The sequence below is a fragment of the Papilio machaon genome, chromosome W (assembly GCF_912999745.1).
Source record: "Papilio machaon chromosome W, ilPapMach1.1, whole genome shotgun sequence".
In the NCBI taxonomy this organism is placed as follows: domain Eukaryota; kingdom Metazoa; phylum Arthropoda; class Insecta; order Lepidoptera; family Papilionidae; genus Papilio; species Papilio machaon.
Window position 1 is genome coordinate 8,474,347 of NC_060015.1, and position 7,542 is coordinate 8,481,888.

Sequence of the window (7,542 nt, forward strand, 5' to 3'; positions counted from 1 at the left end):
GCAAGGTCCGGGGAGTACGGAGGATGTCTTAGACTTTCCAATTGAAGCTCTTCTAATTTAGTAGCCGTCTGTTGCGCAGTGTATGGTCTAGCGTTGTCGTGAAGCAGCAGTGGCGTGGAGCGATTGACCAGCCTAGGTTGTTTAGCCGCTAGCTTTTCCATCATGGTTTGCAATTGCTGACAATAGACATCAGCCGTAATAGTCTGGCCAGATTTGAGAAAACTGTAATGAACAATACCGGCACTAGTCCACCAAACGCTTACAAGTAACTTTTTTGGGGTTAATTTTCGCTTGGGGCAGGATTTGGCTGGCTGGCCAGGATCCAACCATTGCGCTGAGCGCTTCCGATTATCGTAAAGAACCCATTTTTCATCACAGGTAATGATTCGGTTTAAAATACCTTCATTATTGTGCCGGTTTAGTAATGTAACGCAACAGTCGACGCGCGTTTGCCGGTTTGCTTCAGTCAATTCGTGAGGTACCCACCTTTCAAGCTTTTTAATCTTCCCAATTTGCTTCAAGTGAATTAAAACAGTTTTATCACTAACATCGCAGCCTGCAGCTAACTCGGACGTGGTTTGCGATGGATCCGCTTCCACAATAGCCTTCAACTCTTCATTATCAACTTGAGTCTCAGGCCGTCCACGGGGCTTGTTCTGCAGATCGAAATTTCCAGAACGAAAACGTTGGGACCAAAAACGAACTGTGTTTTCTTTTGCAACACGACCGCCATACACATCATTCACCCTTCGAGTCGTTTCCGCAGCACTAGTGCCACGGCGGAACTCGTACTCGTAAATAATGCGATATTTTAAGTTTTCCATTTTGTAAAATGAGTGACGCAAACAGAAAAAAACAGAAGAAAAAAAACAAATGAATGACGGTCATCGAACCACAAATACATGAGTCTATAGCTGTACAAATTTGAATTTGGAATTCCTTACCAAAGAGGAGAAATTCGTGATTAAAGTGGCCAGTACGAAAAACGCCAATTTCATATGTAAGGACCTAATATAAGGTATATAATCTATGACTATTTACCACATCACGCTGTTATACGTGAACAGAGTGAAAGCACAAAATTAAGAGTGGTCTTCGATGCCTCCTGTAAAACCTCATCCGGCAAATCATTTAATGATATACAATTAGTTGGACCAGTAGTGCAAGATGATTTGCTTTCGATTCTTTTACGTTTTCGCCAAAATACTTACGTTGTTACAGGAGACATTGAAAAGATGTACCGCCAAATTCTTGTTGATGAGTCTCAGCGCCATCTTCAGCTTATCCACTGGAGAGATGAGGAAAATCAGTCTTTAAAAACATTACAACTAAACACAGTGACCTATGTGACAGTTTCGGCACCCTTCTTAAGTACCCGATGCTTAGTCAGGGTGCACATAGGGATGTTAAAATAATAATCGATTATGAAAAAATCGATTATTATAAGTTTTTTTACGATTTTTATGGAACGATTATTTTTTTTACAAAAATCGATTTTTTAAAAATCGATTATATAATTTATTCGATTTTTCTAAAAGGGCTATCGATGAGATATTTCACGCCCTGCGACATATAATACGATAAACAAGTTCATTGCAAATTGTTGTAAATGAACGAGTCAGTTTAATATATTTTTATATTCTAATACTTATGCCTTCTAATATTAAATTAAATAAGAAAACAACTCTGTCTGTCTCGCTTTTATGCTAAAACTACTGAACCGATTTAAATTAAATTTGGTACAAAGATAGTCTAGATCTAGAGCCTGAAGAAAGGACATGGGCTACTTATTAAATAGAAATAGAATAGAATTCAATGAAATAATAAAAAAAGGATTTTCAAGTGATTGAAAGAGGGGGATATGGAAGTATGATCAATTTTATAGTTAGAAGCTTGAAACTTATTTTTAGTCTGTTAATTTGATATAAATAAATATGACATTTTAAATTCGTAAAAGTTACCCTCTAGGGAACAAAATAACAATAAGGAATAGGACATGAAAGTTTGTATGGAAAAATATAAGGTTTATGAGAATGTTTTGTATGTTTAATATGTTTTGATGTAATTTTTATAATTTTAAGTAAAATAATCAGCCTAAATAATTAAAATGCTACCCGAAAAAAGTATTTTACGCGGAAGAAGTCATTAGCACAGCTAGTTTATCTTATTTGTGATTATTAATATTTTTTTAGTGTTTAAATGAATGTTTAAGAAATTATTTGTTTCATATTTTCGTTTTTAAAATCATAAGTTTGTTGTTTTGTTTTACTACATTTACTTAATTTTTATTTTATTTTATAAAATGTTTTATTGCAATAAGTGCCAAGGAAATAATGTATTGTATTTCTATATTTTCCCTGTATTTTAAATTTTTTTATAAAAATCGACTAAAATCGATTATTTTTTTTTAAAAATCGATTAATCGACAAATCGATTTTTATCATCAACTGTAAAAATCGATTTTCGAAAAATCGATTTTTAACTCAATGTTAACATCCCTAGGTGCACAATCTTAGTACTAAACGAAAAGTGTAAGGATCAATAATTACAAAACTTACGTACAGGCGCCATCTGTCTGTCGAAAAAGTTAATATGAAGAAACGTTAGATGTCGCTGTAATTAAAAAAGCAAAAGTTAAAGCTATCTTAAATATCTGTGATCAATGTTTAAGTTTTGTCTATGATGTTTTGACTTAACCATAGACCAGACAGAAACAAATATCGAAATAACCGTTGCCACTTGCCAGTTTTGTTCAAACCATAGAGTAACTTTGTATACTTGAGATAGAGACATCACTCTAACAGACGCTCATGTAACGACATCTCTTGTTTTGTTTCGGAAACAAATGGCAACCTACATATAAATAGTACCATTTAATGATTACTTTATTTTTCTTTCAATACGAAGTAGATATTGTGATTTGAATGTTGATGTTAAGATAAAACAATTATTTTATATATTATTTATCTATACATCAACATTAAACCAACAGGCCTCTTAATTCTAAAGGAATGGGAACAAAATGAAAAAAATATATCGGGAATAAATGTTACCGGCAAAACTCAATTTCAGGATATACTACTACATACATGAACATATATATATATATATATATATATATATACGTAACATGGCATGGCCTACAATAAACTAGTTTTTTCTAAAATTGGGCTCACAAGTAACATATGTAATTATATTTTATTTGTTATCTTTTTTACATCTTTTTTTACAATATTGATATGCAAGTTTTTGAATAACATCATTCTCATCAAAGTCAGACCTGTTCCCACTTAATATTTTATTTGTATCTTTGCACCAGTTATAAATAAATATGTTTATGGTCAAATTTTCTAACTTTTCCACAAAATCAATTTTGTGTGATCTGCATTTAATAAAACTGTAGTCCATAACAACATAACAGCAAATATTGTTTTTATATATTGTCGGATATTTTGCCGAGTACAATCTTTTCTTATTATACTTTTCTTATAACCACATCTTGCATCTGTGAAAAACATTTTATTAGGGGCATTGATGGATATGTGAGCAATCTTTTATTTTTAAAATATTCTCTAATTGTTATAGTAGATAAATCATTTTGATTATAAAGGCATTTTTTGCATGTATTACACAGCTTTTGATTCTTAATTTTCGCAACACATATCCTGTCACATATTCTAGTTGTGCCCTTATTTTTGGGTTGCCCATTTTTTGACCCAACAAACTACAAAGATGTGGTCTGGTCTGTTAAAAAACAAATTATTTAATGATTTGAAATTTTGACATGTATCAACTTCACAGTTAGACCCTTTGGAATGGAGCTACGTTTGTTGGAGATACGTTTCTGCATCCATGGCTCCGAATGCAGCCAAAAAAGTTTTCCAAAGGGTCTTGATTGAAATGTCTCATCCGGAGAGATGTCAAACCATTATTTTTTGACAAAATTTCCACAATGTACTCAGTATTTTCAATTGTTTGAAACCAATTTGTTAATGATGGAACAGAACCTGACTTTTACCAAAACTTTTTTCGCTTGCCTCCAGAACATTCTATGACTTGAATATGGTGTCTGCACTGCACCTAGAAGAGTCTTTCCACTTCTTTTTTTAAAATTATCATAACTCCCATTTAGGGAATCAAACAAGTTATCAAAAAATAAAAGCACTTCAGCGGTCTCTTCATTTCATTCCTTTGGGAGAACTCCTCTGCCTGAAAATAAATATAAGTTTGTCACTTCTCAGTAGATATTTTTTTTACACAAAATCATTGCGTCTCACAAGCATTGGTTAAGATTACATATTATATACATCGTGTCGTTACCATCGCGACAATAAATCAACACACGTCTAACGCTACTTGCCTATAATCATAAAAAATATTAACGTTAAACAAAATCCATAATTAAAAAAAAAAATATTTTTCAAACAAACTAATAAGTAAAAAAAAAAAGAAACAAAATTTGTAACATCCTATACAACTCGCGCCACACGGTCGCAATTAGTGATGCAACGGATGTCTGTTTCCGTTTCCGCAAGTGCGGAAGTTCCGCACGCTTTTCAACATCCGTTTCTGCTTCTGTTTCCGCAACTTTTATAACGGAGATAAAACGGAACTTTACGACGGCTGAGAGATCCAAATGCGCGGCGCGAGACGCGCTGTTTGAAACAATCAGTTTTTCTTGCTGGAGTAAACTGTCTAGTTGTTGTCCATATAAAATTTGACAACTGGCAAAATGTGACTATTTCATATTACCTACGAGTTATTAAATGTACTTTTGAATAAGTGATAACCATGTAATATATCATCATCATTATTATCATCAGGTCACTAAACATCCCCATTGAGGGGCTCGGAGCCTACCCCAGATTAGGGGTGACTAGGCCATAGTCAACCACACTGGCCCAGAGCGGGTTGACTTCACACATATCATTGAATTTTTTCTCAGATATGTGCAGGCATAATCACTATGTTTTCCTTCACCGTAAGAACGTCGGATAAATGTACATATGTAAATAGAAAAACACATTGGTACATGGCGGGATTCGAACCCAGTTCCTGCAGATTGCAAGTCAAGTGCCACGAGCCACCGACGCCTAATAATTATATCTTTTTCTAATCTAGATTAGGTGTATTTGATACTTAACACATTCACTGTTTACAAAATAAAAAAAGGTAACAGCTGGGAGCCAAAACTTTTTATGGTGAATTTTTATTTAGTATCTTGGAACATAATTATTTCAATAAAAAACACATTTTTTGCATTTGAGCGCTAGGGATGGCAATGGTTTAGTTCACTAATATGTAGATATTTGTTCCACGATCCCATTTCTGTGTACTAATATGTTACAAGATTTTGACAAAGTCAAGTTTTTCATCAAATTCCAGAATATTGAGTAAAACATGTAAGGATACTAATCAAAACAAGCTTTTATCTTCTTGATTCAAGATCTTGTAACATTTCATACACACCCACACATACACACACGTATACACACACATACAGGACATACATATATTTAAAAAATATACATACAGAACAAAGTTTAGACTTAGCTTCATGTGATACAAGATATTTGTATGTTTGCCTCCGTACGAACGTGGTACTAATCACTATAACACTGTAAGAATGAAACTAATACTCATTTTCGTTAGTTGACTATATCGCCAGAGTGGCCACACAAAGCAACATGGACTCGCTTCAAACGCCGGCGGCTTACTGGCTACTACAAAGTGAACGGGCGCCTGGCTCGGATCCGAGGGGGAGGCGGTGCTACTAATAGCTCTGCCCACTCGGATCCGAGTGATCAGCAGTGAATGTATTAATAAAGAAATATATTTGTAAAATGGTTTTAATATTTAAAAGCCTCCGTTTGTCAACACATATTTTAACTTATTGCAGCACAGTATAAATACATACATTGAAGGCTAAAGGACACCGATATCCAATGCCTTAATAAATTAAAAACAAATACAAACTGTTTTTACCAAAAAAAAATGTAAATATGTTTTTTTTCATATTATTTACACTTCTGTTTCCGCATCCGCTTCCGTTTCTGCTAAAATTTATTTTTGACATCTGTTTCCGTTTCTGGTTCCGCTAAGACACTTCCGTTGCATCACTAGTCGCAATATAAGCCTCTCCTTCTAACAGTATGTTTTGTCTCTTTTAAATTCATCAAACCCTCTCACCATAAAAACAAGTGCGTGATCTGCTATTTGTTTTTTAACAATTTGCCCATTATTAACAAAACCTGTAATATTGTCTTTTCTTCTATTGTAAAAAAAAAACCTGGTTTGAGAGAAACTTCGTCAAACAGCACCTTTTTTTTTAATTGTGCAAATATATTTTTGTTGATATCATACGGCTCAGTGTTAATGGAGACGGTAATACAAACACTTTCCTCAACCATCTATAAGCTCTAGGGCCTTGCTTGTACAAGGCCAAAGCTATCACTTTTTCGTCCCTTTTGAAACGCCTACCTGTATTTTTTTTCCCTACTTCTCGGAACTGTAGCATTGTTAATACTGCAGCAGTAGTGGTAAATTTTTTTAAGGCTTTTTGTAAAGTAATATTTTCAGACAATCTTAGCGCTTTTTTAAGTCTTGTCATTGCAGAATCTTTTGCATTTTGCAAATGTAATTTTTTTATTTTATTTCCCAAAGCTGCAAGATGAGAATTGAAATGGTTAACAATTTTTCTTTGGGCATTATCTGTAAAATAGTAAAATAAAACAATTAATTAACTTACAAAAAAGGAAAATACTATTATTTCCAGTAATATTGATATATTGAGCTTTTTGATATCAACTTGGTGATCCCGATAGCCGAGTGAATGTTTATGCAAGTATTGAAAATTAATTTAAGCATTTAATACACACAACAATAAGGAATTATTATGTACAAAGAAATTTTAAACCTTTCACAGTTGCACATGTCTCCATTACACTAGTAGCAGTCTGTGAAGTTGAAGTTGATGGAGCCGGCTGCATTGAATTTGGAGTATTTGACCGATTAGATATATCTTCCAAAGGTTGTCGTGACTGGAAAGCTGAAATTTACATTAGTTAAGTAGTAGTAGCCAGTAGATAAGATCATACTTTATATGTATTATTAATATACAGTGTAAACTCCATGTAACATCAATGAAGGGACTGTGCATTTTATGGCGTTATAGAGAGTTGTTAAATGAAGAGTAGAAACATCAGAAAAGTTTATTTCAGACTAGTGTTAGTAGATGTATGTTCATTAAAAACAATCTTATTTAAACACTCTGTTAGTGTCCGAGTTTGACGTTAAATCGAATGACGTTACATGGAGTTAACACTGTATATCATACTTTATATGAGTGATTACATACAATCCTCTAAAAAAACTTATCTATCAGGTTGTATTTACTAAAACTTAAAAACAATAGATTTTTTTTAATTTTATTATATGCATTACCTTGCAAATAAAGGGTGGGTACTGCAGCTGGACTAAGCCTATTGCTCCGTGTTTCATATTGCGGCTCAAAGTGATGATGGCAAATTCTTCTGCACCTAA

General features: G+C 33.4%; 1 long non-coding RNA gene across 1 annotated transcript; it reads right to left on the reverse strand.

Annotated features, from left to right (window-relative positions):
- Positions 1-6,644: 6,644 nt before the first annotated feature.
- LOC123723389 lies at positions 6,645-7,542 on the reverse strand. The gene is made up of 3 exons (XR_006756726.1): positions 7,444-7,542; positions 6,917-7,048; positions 6,645-6,711 (listed from the first exon to the last, which is right to left on the reverse strand). It is a non-coding gene; the product is annotated as an uncharacterized LOC123723389 (long non-coding RNA).